At 41.7% G+C, this 15,662-nt stretch overlaps 1 protein-coding gene and 1 long non-coding RNA gene across 2 annotated transcripts in view; one reads left to right on the top strand and one right to left on the bottom strand.

Moving 5' to 3' along the window:
- Window positions 1-1,088, bottom strand: part of LOC121521969 (prospero homeobox protein 1-like) — a 36,880-nt gene extending 35,792 nt beyond the window's left edge. The window contains exon 1 of the mRNA XM_041806201.1: window positions 404-1,088. The gene's annotated coding sequence lies outside the window, so the exon portion shown is untranslated. The remainder of the gene's footprint in view (window positions 1-403) is intronic.
- Window positions 1-15,662, top strand: part of LOC121521971 — a 33,258-nt gene that overhangs the window by 14,459 nt on the left and 3,137 nt on the right. The window lies entirely within an intron of this gene.

Raw genomic sequence — 15,662 nt, 5'->3', positions numbered from 1 at the left:
GCAGATAAACCCAGGTAGATCTCAGTTTAAGTCTAAAATCCACTCGTGTTAAGTCTAGTCACCTTTAAAAAACGAAACTCGCTTCCCAAACTTACTTCGCAAAGTTTCAAATCAACTTGATCTCCGCTTTGATGAGGAAGGTTGGGCTACGGTCCGCAAATCATCCTCGAAAAACACACTGGCTGCTCACGCAACTCTTTGACCACACATCCAGATGAGACGAGGGGAACGAAACAGAGCAAATAATTGTCGTAGCTTTAGATATGATTAGCTGCTGATCAGCGGAATAAATTTACGCGTTAATGATGTTTGATTTGTTTATTTTTTTTCCGCCCACCACGAGCAGGCGAGGCAGAAAGAGAACAAGAGAGAGGGAGGTATATCCGAGGACAAGGTTACTTACCCTTTAGATGAAGAGGGGGACAACCTGAACTCCTACGGCGAGAAAAATGGAGAGAATTTACGCAGCTGGGGGTTTGCTGGACGCTGGAAAACAAATTTCTCAAAGAAGGAAGAGCTGGAATAAAGTGTGCGGCGCGAGCGAAAGGAACAAAACAGGAAAAATATAGAAGATGAAAAGAGCTCTCGCGCGTCGGTCTCTCTCGCTTTCCTCTGCTGTGACTAAAAGAGTGAGAGACATAGAGAGAGTGCGAGGAGAGAAAGAGAGAGAGAGAGAGAGAGAGAGAGAGAGACTGCGTGTGTGCGTCTCCGAGGCGCACTGACTGGATGCAGAGGACTGGATGCTGGAGAGCGCTCCTCCGCCACTAAGATTCACTTTAAGATGCGGCTGAAGGAAACAGGAAGACGTGCGCGTCACGAGCGGCGTGATGTAACTGTCGCAGCCTACCAATAAGAAGCGTCCGTCCGAGTCCGGAGAACAACGCACTGAACTTGACCAGAGAATGGGACTTGAGCATGCAACTAAAGAGAGAGAGAGAGGGGGAGAAAAAAGGAAATAACACTCTTAATAATCTCTTTCTTCTTAAATCAACGTCCAGCGCGAGTAAGAATCATTACGCACTTTGACTTTATCTCACTTTATACACTTATGACACATTATTACATATATTCCACGTGATGTATTATATTGGAAACATAAATTAGAAGGCTTGTGATGATTTATAGTCTTGCTTTATTCCGAGAAAGTTCAATAAAGTGAAAGATGAGAGTGACAACAATTTTACGCACATTTTTACTCTGAAAATCCACAAAATGAGTTGAGACTGGCTCATCATTATAATCATATAGATTAATAAATTATATTTCGTAATAAAAACATGATTTTTTTCATACACAGAGCATATATGGATTTTATTTTTGCGGCTGTAAAATCCCAAATTACGCGCAACTTTTTTTTGCCACCCTTTCACGTCTCGTGTTAATGTTTTAAGCGTGTTTATGAGGATATAATAAATCACACTGACTCTCCTTAAAGCCCAGTCATTTTTTTATGATTGCCAACTATGTAATTTGATGCTTCATATTTCCGGCTCCTTATATTTTAAACACATTTTACATTTTCTCCACATTAAGAAGACAGCTATCCAAATACATTCGAGCTCCCCTGGGTATTGGAGGTTCAGAGTGGCATGTAGAGATATTTAACGTGCGCACTTTTCTCATTGGTCGCAGCAAAAGTCTGATTTATGAACAAGCAAAGCAGCCACAGAGGCTCCGAAGCTTTGCTTTGGAATTCAGATTATCCGGGGGGATGCCAATATCTGCGGAGAGCTAAACGTCTCTTTGTGAAACGCTCAGTTCAGAGCCGAATATCATCATGAAACGTCTGTCACTCAGATCCACAGGCTGCCACTGAAATCTGCACCGCGCGTGGAGTCTGCACCGTCATCACAAAAACAAACAAAAAAAAAAACATTATTAAGCAAAATTTAAAAATGCACATTTATGCTTTAAAATAACATCTTTTAAATGTGTGATTCTTGTTCCTCCTTACTTTGAATTCTTCCTCCTTTGGGGCTGCACCCTGTGGACTCTGACATCTGATCCTGTGCGCAGAAAAACCTGTTAAGCTCTTTAGATTTATGGCACTCTATTTAGACAATTTTTATCATTTAGTTGCAAATTTTGCGCGCTTAAAAACTTTAAATCGGACCTCTATAAAATGTACAAAGCCCTGAATCAATGATTCGTAATAACAGTTAGAAAATTGTTCATTTTTTGTGCCATTTTAATCATTCTGTGCGTAAAATAATTATTTTAACTGTCACTTTTATCCAACTCCGTGTGCGTTTTAGCCATTTTGGAAAGCTTCCTGTTAGAATATAAGAAAGAAATGATCTTTAATATGATTCATTAACGAATATATAAAATGTTGCATTATTCTGTTTGTTATTATGGGGTTGTATGAAGTTGCATTTTGATGCCAGGAAAGAAGTTGTTGCGCATACACTGTTGATATCAGATCAGCCTCCTTTTGGTCGTTTTTCCCTCCTCTTTTTCTCTCTGTTTTCCCTTGTTTCTCTCTGAAACTTCTTTTTTTATCCTCTGCACAAACAGGATTCTGAAGTACTTAACGATAATTCTTATTTTCCATATGCTCGTCCGTCAGCTGCCAAAGGGGAAAAGGCGAGTCTCTTTTCCATGTCGCAAGCAAGTTGGGCTTTTTTTTTTTTTTTAGGACCAACGAATTGCAACCAAGTCAGCAAACTTTAGTGTCTGGAGTGTCTTTTCCAAAGCAGGTGTCCCGGCCCTCCCTGCACTGGCCCTATGGCTGCTTTTTTGGCCTCGGCTCCCCTGGGTGCCGTCGGTGCGCACACAGGCTGGAAAACAGGCCGGGACATTAAAGAAAAGCGTGTTTGGAAAAGGAAGACTCGGATGAGGTGTAGAGGAAACGTGCTGCTTAACACTGGCTGCTCTTATCAGCGGCCCGTGTCCAGGTGGATCAGCCCGGGGATTTATTTCAACCCCCCTCCCCCCACTCCCCCCACCCCTCTCTCTCTTCTTTTTGGGTCGAGAGCGACACACCTCGATGCCCAAGACTGATAATGCGCGCTGGCATGGCGCACTGATGGCTGAATTTATTGACATATTTATTACAGCCGGGCCCAAACGTAGAAGAAGGGAGGAAATGAAAACAGTATTTCTCCCAGAGGTGTTATAAAGGTACTTTTTAACACGTTGTGACCTCAATTATGTGATAATAAAAGCGCGCACGCGGTGATGGTATGCGGGAGTAGAGGAGAGCCAACGGCCTATTTTTCCTCCGCTGTTTTTTTAATAATCAACGACAGGTCAAATGTCTTATTATTATTATTCTAATTATTATAATAATTATGATTATTATAACTATTTTTAGACTATTATTTGAAAGCGATTTCAATGCAACAAATGTCATCCAAACAGGTCACCTGAACTGAAGTTATGCGCCCTATTATTATTGAAAGATTGAATTTTATTGCGAAAAACCAGCAATCTCTTGAGCAGCAGCGGTCACAGTATAGCAGTAATAAGATAATGACTTGATGAGCTCCTACAACAGCTCCATTTCTTTTCACAGACAGTTTTTAAGAGGAATAAGAGAGGGAGAGGGAGAGCTATTTGCGAAAACAGAAGCAGGGAGAGATGGTTGCGCTAAAAGCTGTTTTGTTCCGGAGAGGTCTCCGGGTCCCTGAATAAAAAGGTTTAGGAGACAGGACAGAGGAGAGGAGAGGAGGAGACAGGATTAGTCCGAGTGTAATAAGTGAGTAGGCGTCTGACTCTCACAGCCTCTACAGTCCTTGTTGGGCCTCATGTCCAGCAGCACTTAATGTATTCGGCTTTGCACCAGAGAAGATGAGGGAGATATGTGGAGCATCACACTTGTTCCTGCTGTCAAGGCAGAGCCCATTTTGGAGGAAAAAAAAAAGTCTGTGTGACCTGAGCATAATATAAGAAATGCATGTTGGGAAAAATGGCAGACGTATATATTGATGTTATTATTAGAGAGATTACTTCTTGGCTGCCAGGGCCGTGATAGCTGGAACAGTGTGGCCCCCGGTGACCCACATCCCTCTTTCTGGGCTACAAGTAGTGCTGATTATAGAGGCGAGTGTGTGTGTGTGTGAGAGAGAGAGAGAGAGGGAGAAGTTGGTCATCCTCTGTGGCCTGTTTATGCAAGCTATTCAACGTTACGCACGCGCGCGCACACAGAAATATGATGTATTCGCATAAATGGGTGTTAACTACTGCTTTACGAGCTACTGTATGACATAATGTAGAAAGAAAATGAGATTATGCACAAGCTAAACGCTGCCAAAAAATGATCATTTTTCTAATAATGGAAAAAACTGGATTGAGGAGTCAGGGCTGCACGTGAGGGCTGTCCAGAATTTTAAAACTTCCATGTGATTCTAGTAAAAATTAAACCATGTCCATACCTTTTTAAATACCCTTGTAACATAAATAGAAGGCCTGTGCATCCAATAATGCTTAACTTGTTGCATTAAATTATCAACATTTGCAGGAACACCTACACTTTGTCTAAATTGCGCAATTGCATGTATTGCATTTTCTGTGCAATTATTTGCAGGTGATTGCTTGCAATTTCTGATCTTCCCTCCCATTCATGTCTTTTTAAAGCTTAAAGCGTGGGCATGTTTCGATTCTGTCAATCATAGAAATAACCAAGATTGTGTCAGGTGGTATCTAAAAGTAGCTATAAATTTGGCAGTGTTTCCTCACATGCTCTGATAGATAAACAGTGTTGCAACACTTTTAGCTGGATCTGCTCTCAAACCTGTTTGCTTTAACATTAAATAAGGCTCCATGTCTGGCCTGCGTGGCTGGAAATAATAGGCAATTAAAATGATGCAGCTCAGTGAGGCAGATGGGAATATGGCTGCAGTCAAACTCATTAAAACTACATATATCTGCTCTTAACATCCTGCCCATGTGTAAGATCCTCGACAATGAGCCACATGTTTAAGTTCTGCAGCAGAGTGATTTAAAAACAGTGGGTTTATTCGAAAAGTCTTACGAACAACCTTGAAAGTATAAAATAATCGCCGACTATAAAAGGAGTTAGGCAAAAGTCAACAGGAATTAAAGGGCGCGCGCGCACACGCGTCAGCACGCGCACATAGAGAGCGCCTTGGAGGTGCTTGCGCGGACAGACATGCTGGGAAATCGCCTGGAACTGTATTAAGCCTGTCGTCCTTAAAACAAACAATGGCACCATGAAATAAGGGCTTATGCGCTCAAAGTCAAAGAGCCCCCTCAGCAACTCTCCCTGTTTATCTCTGCCTCTGTCTGACACTCGCGCGCGCGCACACGCTCACTCACCATTTCTTGGGGGTTACACAGTCACGGGCTGGCAGCTCCAGCGCGAGGGGACCAACTTTGCTCCTATGAACTCTCACCTGTCAACATGGAGCAGAGGACTTTACTTGGTAAACACGAAAGGACTTTAGCTGTTTACTTCTGGCGGCAACTTAGCCCATTTTACTCACTGCAAGGCCGCGGTCACAGCTGGTTCTCCCGGTGCTTTGAGTGCGTGTCAAGGCGAGGTTAAGTCCTCGCCAAACTCGGTTCAATAAAACGACAACTTTGACACAGCCAGTCTTTTGCTGCTCATTTCGCCAGATATGACTGAAATAGTTCTTTGACAGCGTGTGTCTTATTGATAGGCTGAAGTCGGCATACATCAGAGCTAGCATGATTCCGTTAATTTGACGTGAGTCAGCTTTTTGATCCTACTCACAATGCTTATCACCACCCCTCTGTGTAGGCTATTTTTATATAAGGAGGGAGGATGTAACGTGTTAGCAGCTAGGAAAGTTGTCATTCAATTATGCTAATTTTCCCTGCCGAATTTGAGGGCGTTTACAGTTGAATTTGTGAGCTAAATCCTTTCTTTGATTTGAGTTTGACACCCTAACAATGCAACATGAACTTTCACTTTTTTTAATGGCGTTTGGCACAAGTGCTTCTCCTCATACAGGTTGCAGGTCTCTGCGCTTTTCCTTTTTAGATTTCCATACCCATCATCCTCCAGTGGGACTACACGGGAAATGAAAATAAAAGAGAAAAAAGAAACGGGCTGTGGCAGATAAGCGGCGGTCTGTTTTCGCTTCTCTGATCAGCCGTAATTATATTTGTTGGCGTGGAGGTAAGTGGTCCTCCCCGGGGGGCGCATTGTACTCGACTCACTCCATGCCATAAAATAAAATTACAAGGAAAAAGGAGAAGATAGCCTACAATAACAGAGGCGAGTTGTAAAATCAAAGAGGAGCTAAATTAAATCTGAAGGAGGAAAAAAAACCTCACGGAAAATACATTATGGGTTTGATGGACAGGGGCAGGGGGCCTCAAATAAAACGCAGGTTAATGAGGTTTTAATAGCTTCTACGACTGTATGGTTGTTAAACAGACACAAACACACACTCACTCTCTCTTGCTTACTGAGGCAATTAAGAGTAATTAGTGATACCTGTGCTTCAGCCTTTCTGCACTTCCCCAAATACCATAAAGAGAGGCGTCTATAGGGTATGAAGTGACATTTACAAGGCTTAAGTAGCTTTAGAGTGCCTCTCTCACCGCACACATTATAAGTTTAGCTCTCTGCAACACTCTGCTCTCCTGTTACAGCAGTGGACATTCACACGTCTTGTACCTGTTGGCACCCTTTTGTCTGGTTTATGTATCTGCATAACCTTTGCCCCCCTTCCAGTCAGTGAGGATGTTTAGGCTTGGCATCCAGCAAGGCCCATGCTAGAGCTGCTTTCTTTGGTCACCTCTCCTGACCTCTCAGTGACCTCTTACACCAGAGGAGGTTCACAGCCTCAGGGGAGGTCAGGAGGAGGGTAACACTGGGATAATAGGCCTGTAAAGGCACAGACAGAGAGACACAGACAGACACAGGCATATGGTGTTTTCACACGCATAAAACTCTTGAAGAACTCCAGAAAGTTTCAGGGCATGCTGCATGTGTGAACGCAAACAAATTAATTTTTCAGATTTTCTCCTGATGGTCCTCTAAAGAGATTCAAGTCAGGCTGAGACAATATGAGAAACAACAGGAAAAAGTCAGAGATATTCACAGAAGATGAGCTGGAGGGGTGCTGATGTTCACGTGGAGCAACAGGCGGGCAGCTTTCATGCATGTGATGAAGCTGCTTGTATGGCATGAAGCACTGGCATCATTGCATTTAAGAAAAACTGCCATTAAAGAGGGTTTGGCTTTGCCTGCCATCTTTTATATCCTGTTAACATTACAGCTGAAGCATCCTTTTCCCACCTGCCTCGTAAGATTCATGTGTGAATAACAACTTTTTTAGTGATTTTACGCCATACACGTATTACCCATGAATCATAAATGTACCTGTATATGACAAAAATACCAAATAGAATAATAATTTTATTGAGGTTTTTTTAATGGTGTATTTATATTTCTACAGTACATGCATTTACTGTACTTATGTAAATGTTCATCATTTATGTAGACCTTTACAACACTCCGCAAGTGACCAAAGTGTTTAACAAAAACAAAATCAAATAGCATTAACAGCAAGCAGCACAAAACAAGTTCAAAAGAAAGCACTGATAAATACAGACTGAAAGGATATTAGTGTCACCATACTACAGGGTATTAAAAGCCACCCCAAATAAGTAAGTTTGGAGTTTTGACTTGAATAACCTAACTTAAAAAATTAAAAAAGCTGATCCAGCTCTAGTTTTCAGAGTTGATAGAATTCCTTTTAGTTTTAAGTGAACAGTACTCAATCACATTAAGCATTTTTGTCATTGTACTCAAATTATTTGGCAATAATCCCTTAATCATTTTTTTCCTAGAATGCATTTGGGCAATAGATGCTTTTGCACCATGAGTGAAGTTACTCTCTGAGTTAGATAACTCCCACCTGTGGGGACAGACGCCAGCATGGCGAGGATGATGTGCTGAATTATGTGGAAGAGCACATTTTTGGTCAAATAGCTCCTCTCAGCCTCTGTGACCAAATGCTCACTTTGGGTGGCATGATTGATCAAACTTTCAATGAATATGAGAAACATCATATATATTCTAACTTGAGCCCCACTCAAAAAGTTCATTTCTACTACTTAAAAACTTTTACGTAATCAGTTACAACAGATATTTTAGTAATGCAATAATGGAAATTAAGATAATTATACATTTTTACATTTTTTAAATATCATACCATGACAACATCTGATATTTTTACCTTTGCCAAGGAGGTTATGTGATTGGGTGGGTTTGTTTGTTTGTTGTTTGTTTGTTTGTTTGTTAGCAACATAACTCAAAAAGTCATGGACAGATTTTCATGAAATTTTCAGGAAATGTCAGAAATTGCACAAGGAAGAACTGATTAGATTTTGGGACTGATCCGGATCACTGTCTGGATCCAGGAATTTTTTGAAGGATTCTGTACTATCGGGACATAGGGCTAGTGGCGGAGGTCTGCACTGTTACCACTTTACACCAGGAGTTGGCGGACATGAGTAACTTATTCAAAGTGTTGGAGTTTATAGAGTTTGAAAGACACGCCCAGCCGAGGAGACGAGTCGGAGCATAACAGAGAGAAAGACAGTAAATTGTAGCGAGAATACTCACAATGCTGGGAGGAATAGTGGAATATTCACCCTCTGCCGTGACTTTCAGTTGTCCACTGAGACCATGGGTGCTTCTGCCATGACAGGTAGCGAAGCCAAAGCTTTGCCTCACAGTGTTTTCACCCCACCGGGGAGGGAGTAATCGGCAGATTAGATTTCGGGAGTGATCCAGATCACCATCTGGATCCAGGAATGTTTTTTAAGGATTCTTCACTATTGGGAGATAGGGCTGATGGCGGAGGTCTGCGCTCCCTGAGTGCTTTTCTGGATATATTCTGCAGCAGTGGTTCTTGAATGTTGGGTTGCAGTGCTTTTTCCAGTAGGTTGCAAATGCACCCCTGGAAAAAATGGTTGTACATCTGGTTGGTAGCAAGTTTATTTTGGTGAAATTCTTAAGGATTTCAACTTATTTAGAGATAGGATGTACTTTGTTGTCAAATGGGGATGCCAACATCTTCGCAAACTAAAAAATCTTAGTATACAAAACGGTTTTGTTTCTCAGTAAACTAGTTTAAAAGTTTTTTTATAATAATAGTTTTAAACTGGAGCATGTCTGACTCTACTATGGTGACTGGCAATATGCCCCCCTCCAGTTATTATGGCCCTTCCTCTGGTCAGCCTTGCTAACAAGATAGCGAGAAGCTAACTGTTTGTATATCAAAAGGTGTAACCATAAACAACTCAACAGCACTGTTCATTTCATACACACCCTACACTTTACTGTTGGTACATGTGAGATGAAGAATTTATGTTAGGTTTATGGCAATATCTGTGGGTGAACAAGAACATGACTTTTCCTTTAAGCATTTATGCTAAAAGGAAACCCAGCTCCCCTTTTAGAGTGGAGTAACTATTAATGCACATATGCAAATCATAGACCAAAACATTACTAAATTTGGCTGATGTACTGATGTTAAAACAAAACCAAATGAAAAGCTGCTTGGGAGCTGAAAGCTCTTCTCACTTAGCTGAGACAAACGATCTGGATCAATAAAAAGAACTGAAATTCCCACCGCCATGGCCTAGGGACTATGTAGCACGCCTTGTCCAGTCTGGTCTGATTAAGCTGTATACATGCAAAAAAAAAAAAAATCAATCTCCAACTCCATTATCAAGGCATGTTAGGCCGACAATTGGATTTAGTTTGATTTCAGGCAGATTAGCACATTAACATGCACTTTAACAGTCAGGTTTTCATCACACTAATACTGACTATGTGCCTCTTTGATTTCTGACTTCCCTCTTCACAGTGAGTGAGTTAACATTAGGTTTAGAAGTATAATCATGCTATAGCCGTAACATAAGGCTTGCTACATTTGGCCCATTTTCTTTCTAAACATATCTATACATATACAAATATGTCTAGTTTCTGACTTACACTCACTGCAGAATATAAAAATTGGAGGAGGAAGGGTGTAGAAGCAGCTTTTGGCTAGTTTATGCTCTGTATCTGATATGGGAAAAGCCCTCTGGCCTTACTTTGTGTTCATTTTGTCTTTATTTCTATGTTTTCTTGAAGCCTGTCTGCATGTCCTTCTATCTACAGTGCCTATAAAAAGTGTTCATCCTCTTGAATATTTTTCTTGATTTTATAAATCAACTGTGGTCAGTATACTATTGCTTTTTTGACAGAAAAACTGCTCAGTAATGTCAAAGTGGAAACATTTCCACAAAGTAATTTCAATTGAATAATAGTCGAGGTAAAATAAGGGACTGCATTATTTCACTCCCTTTAAAGTGACTGACCTGGTTCAACAAATGTCCAGCCTATTGGTGCTAGTAGTCTCACACTTAGTGAAATGCAGTGAGTGTGTCTCAAGTGATTGTAGTGGAAAGACACCTGTGTCTATGAAGTCTAATCACTGGTTAATAGGTATTCCTGTCTACCATTACACCATGAAGACAAACGAACACTCCGAGCAACTTAGAGAAGTTCAGTTGAAACCATAACCAAAAATGGAAGGAATATGGCACATGTGTAAATCTGCCTAGATCAGGCTGTCCTTACTAACTGAGTGACCGTGCAAGAAGGAGACTAGTGAGAGAGGCCAGCAAGACACCTATGACTACTCTGAAGGAGTTACAAGCTTCAGCAGCTATTACTTGGTTTCTTCAGCTTTATGAGAGAGTGGCAACAAGAAAGCCACTGTTAGAAAGAAAACTCAGATTAAATCTCAACCAGAGTTTGCCAAAAGGCATGTTAGAGACTCCATGGTCAAGTGGAAGAAAGTTCTTTGGTCTGATGAGACCAGAATGGTGCTTTTTGGCCATCAGACAAGATGCTATGTTTGGCAGACATCAAACACCACACATCACCACAAAAGCACCATCCCCAATGTGAAGCATGATGGTGGCAGCATCATGCTGTGGGAATACTTCTTTGCAGATCAAATTTTATTGACCATGATTGATTTATAAAATCAATAAAAGAGTAGAACAGATACAGCTCTCCAACTCTGCCATTCTTTCAAATAGTTGTCGAGGGAAACAGTTGGTATTTCAAATGCCCGTTGTGCACCCATACATGTTTGGCACAGTTCCTTGGCTGTGCCAAGGAACTGTGCCATGTTTAAAAGCAGTACATAGCACTCAGACTAGTCAAAGAAACTGAACTTAGGGGCTCAATGGTGCTAGGACATGGTAACGATTGCACTGAGTGAGTCAGCTATCTTCCTGTCTTTAAGTCTCAGTAATCATGTCAAACAGTACTGAAATAGGCCGCTGGCTTCTTGTTAGCTTAAGGCTAGAGTGTGAACAAGTGCTGCTAATGCTGTAAAGCCATATGCACTTCTCATGAGAGAACCAAGGCCTGCTGTGAAAGAAACATAGTGCCAAAAGCAGGCTGTGGTAGTGGGGAAGACAATATTATCCTTGCTGAAAGTGACAGTACTGTTAGATGTACACTGAAAGTAGTGTTTTAAGGTGGAACAATTGCACATTGTTGCCTTCAGTAAAGGGTGTGACTTCTTCAACCCCTGTATTGCATTTCTCATGGCATTGGTGCACTTTGCCATGCTATTGTTCTTACATTTGTGTGCATTGCCCATAGGATCCAGTGTTTTTATAAAGTGCTCTGTATGTATGTAGCCTGTAATTAATCAGAGAGGCCCAACCATCTATCCTCTGTTGGGGGCATGCATGAACATTCTTCACCTACAGGTTAAAAAACAGCAGCAGATAAAGTACTCACAACCACATACAAACTGCACAACACTGGGCTCGTGCACACTGAAGTGCATACAGTGTGTACTCACAGGCCTACATTCATGCAAATCACTCCCGGCTCTTTCAAAGACTTCCCCGTGGACAGCGGCGTCTGCCAGCGCTGCTATAAATCACGCTGAGGCTGGTGCTGAGGGCAAGGCACACCTTGTCCACGTCGCCCCCACTCCTGGGCTGAATAAACCATAACATCCTGCCTCTCGTGCTGCCCGACGCCCTCCGAGCATGACCCTAGAGAAGACCCCCCACCCCCTGTGCCCTCATCTCCGCCTCCTCCTCCTCCCTTCCTCCATCACATCTCTCATCCCATCTCTGCCATTATTGTTCCTCCTCCTCCTCCTCTGCTTCCAACTCTATACATCTTCTTTCTCCAGCAATTTAAGATGCTGCAATGAACATTTTAGACACAAAACCCCTGTATCATCTTCATTTCACACATTTTCCCCCTCCTTTCCAATGACTTCCTGCCCTAAGAGTGGGATGAGTGGAAGAAAAAGGTGAAAAACAACAGCAGGAAGCATGCATTTAACAGGAGGGTGCTGACACCTTCATCCTGTCGTGTGCCAGCGTGGTTCAGGTGTTTAGGGCCAGTTAAGGCTCTCTGCTACTTTTACCTCAGGGTGTGTCCAAGTTTCTTGAGCAGGGCCGTAATGACCCTCTCTGGAGGAAATATAATGTTTCTGGAAAGAAAAGGAGAGGGTTTTACTACCACTGTGCAGGCTTCACCGCCCAGCAGAGGAATAAAAGTGAACAAAGGATAAAGAACGAGCAGAGTGCTGGGTTATCTGATGATTATTTCCTTTGTTATTCTTTATTGCTGTGTGATAAGCAAAGCAAACACACCGGCCTGCATATCTTTCTTGGCATTTTACTTAATTTTCTTTTATCGAACAAACAAAACATACTTTGGAAAAGCTAAAACCCTTCTGTGTGATACTTGGCATGCAGCTGCACAAATGAATCTCCTCCCCTGAAATTAAATTTCCAAGTAAAAGCAACCGAATTGCCAATAATTCACTGATATGCAACAGTGTGTTTTAATTTGAAAATCCACGTTGTAAGAGAAACTAATTTTGGAACAAAACTGCTCCTTTAGTTACAAAACAAACACATGCAGCAGCACAGTGACACACAAATGTGCGTTTTCATGTGGGTGTATGCTGCACATACACACACTCAAGTCCAAATCTCTCTCTAACCCCTTGTATGCCTGGGTACATCCACCAAAACACCAGAGGAGCCTTGAGAGGACAAGAATAGCGAGGCATGTGCCTATTTGTGGCGTCATTGTTCTAGAGATAAAAGATCTCACTGTTATGCGCACACGCACAGCCACACATACACCAACACATGTAAGCAACACCAGGTACTCAATATGAAAAGTAGAGATAAAGGGAAATAGAAGCTCTTAATTACTGGTCACTGAGTTGAAGTACAACTAAAAAGGCTGAAACATCCACGCATGCATGTGCAGGAAAATATCCGTCTCTCTCTCTTACACACAGACACACATGGAGCAGACTTTGGCTGACAGACACAAAGGCTCACTGGGCAGTTCTTAGAAGAGACGGTGGAGTAATCTCCTCTCTGTACACCCATAAGCAGCGTCTTTCACTCGTTGAGTGTGTATGTGAATGCCACACAGCAGCTCCATGCCTTCACTGTGGGCTAACCTGGCTATAAATGAGCCACAGTGGCACCTGTGCCGGTACAGATCCAGTGATAGGACAGAGGAAAGTACCATAATAGGACGCTGTCTCTTTTGTTCCAGTGGTATGAATCTCTGCTCTAAGAATAATAACCCCTCCTCGGTCATGTAAATGTTCTGGGTGCAGCTTGTGTTTAGCAAAGTTTTTCTACTTGACTTTCTTCATAATAACAGTCTACTTGAACTGACTTCCAATCAGGATTTAGAGCCTATAGCATTGAAACTGCATTAGTTAAAGCGACCAGTGATCTACTCTTAGCCTCTATCCTTGTGTGATTAGATCTCTGCTGCATTTGATACCATTGATCATCATATCCTGTTACAGAGACTTGTGTAGTTATTTGGAATTATAGTAGTAGCCTTAAACTGGTTTAAATCATATCTAGATAGATCTCAGTTTGTACGTGTTAATGATTCGTCTTCTACTCACACCAAAGTTAGCTATGCTGTTTCTCAGGATTCTGTGCTTTGACTGATTCTTTCCACTCTTTATGTGCTTCCTTTAGATGATATTATGAGGAACCATGCCATTGATTTAGGGTTTAGGGTTGAATTTGTGCTTTCCCTCATCAAACTCATCAAATACACAATCCAAATACTCCAAAATACTTGCGTGGACAAGTTGTGACCTGCACATTCACCACGCTATGAAATAATAACGTATAATTATGTAACACTAACACTACGACACATGAAGCAAATACTTGTAACTATTTCTTGAGTGAACCACTGGGCGGAGTGACACAGTGCAGCAGCCATGTCTGGAGTGTAGTTCGGGCTTTGCATTTAGCTCTAAAACATCTCCGTCTCGTAATGTTCCATGATTATTTCATAGCATGGTGAATGTACAGGTCACAACTTGTCCACGCAAGCGTTTTGGAGTATTTGGATTGTGTATTTGATGAGTTTGATGAGGGAAAGCATAAATTCTGTCTGCTAACATAGGTTAGCAGTGCAGCTGGTTTAGCGATCCCTCCAGATCTAGAAACAGCTTGCACCGGCAAGTAAAGGAAATGGACGTATTACTAAGACTATAGGATTTATGGCAATGGGCGAATTTGCCAAAATGTTGAAGTATACCTTTAAACTAGAAGCATGCCTTAAAGACATTAAGACCTGGATTACTAGAAATTTCCTGCTTCTTAACTCAGACAAGACTGAGGTCATTTTGCTTGGCCTCAGACACATCAGAGATGCTTTTTCTAAGAATGTAACTGCCTTAGGCCAGCCACACAAAACAGGATTTTAAGCCTGATTTGGGGCAAGATTTGCCTCCCCCGACAATCATGGGGGCATATCCCGAGCAGAGCCTTGTCAAACCATAACTTTTTGAATAATCCTCAACTGTGTGTGGTGTCAACTCGATTGTTTTACTGCTCCAAATTGCGTCATGGCCTCCTAGTTCCCGAATCATAAATATCAAACATGTTTGATATTTACGATTCTAGGTTGTAGTGCCTCTGATGAAGTACCCGCAACAACCAATAAGAGCGAGCAGACGAGGTACCAGCCGGATCAGATGTACTTTCACCATTCATAACCATAAACAAAACCACAGCTTCATTCCTGCCAGAATTTTACCCTGAGTCTTTCCCTTGTTTTATGATTTTCACTGCACCTGTAACACATGCCAAGAAAGCCTGTTGCGGAGGGACAGACATCCGTGTTTGTTCGTTTTTTTCTGTCACGTGATCACACAAGATCGTTGGCAGGTGTGTGGTCACCAGTGATCTGAGAGTCTGGCTGAGTCGTCTTTTGTGTGTGTTGTGATTAAAGATAAAGAATTTTGAAATTGTCTGTGGTCTCCCACGGTTTTAAAATGGTTTCACATTTAAAAATCATCAAGTGTGTAGCCGGCCTTAGCCTGACATCCAGAACCACTGTGAGAAATCTAGGAGTTTTATTTGATCAGGATATATCCTTCAACATCCACATAAAGAAAGTTTCAAAGACAAAGATTGATTGATTGACTGATACTTGGAAAAATATTTAGTACCTGAAGCTCTCATCCTGAAAAAATCAGTTTAATATTTTTGCTTCTTTTCGCCCCTTTAACCCATTTGCTACTATTTGCAATTATGTGATTATATTTCCCCTTAAATTGTGTTATTAGTTGGAATCCTGGTTATTGTTCACATTATGGCTTAGCTATGAAGTCTGACTTTAA

The sequence above is a fragment of the Cheilinus undulatus genome, linkage group 14 (genome assembly GCF_018320785.1).
Source record: "Cheilinus undulatus linkage group 14, ASM1832078v1, whole genome shotgun sequence".
NCBI lineage: Eukaryota > Metazoa > Chordata > Actinopteri > Labriformes > Labridae > Cheilinus > Cheilinus undulatus.
The sequence above is the reverse complement of the archived record's forward strand: the minus strand, read 5'-3'. Positions and strand labels throughout refer to the sequence as shown.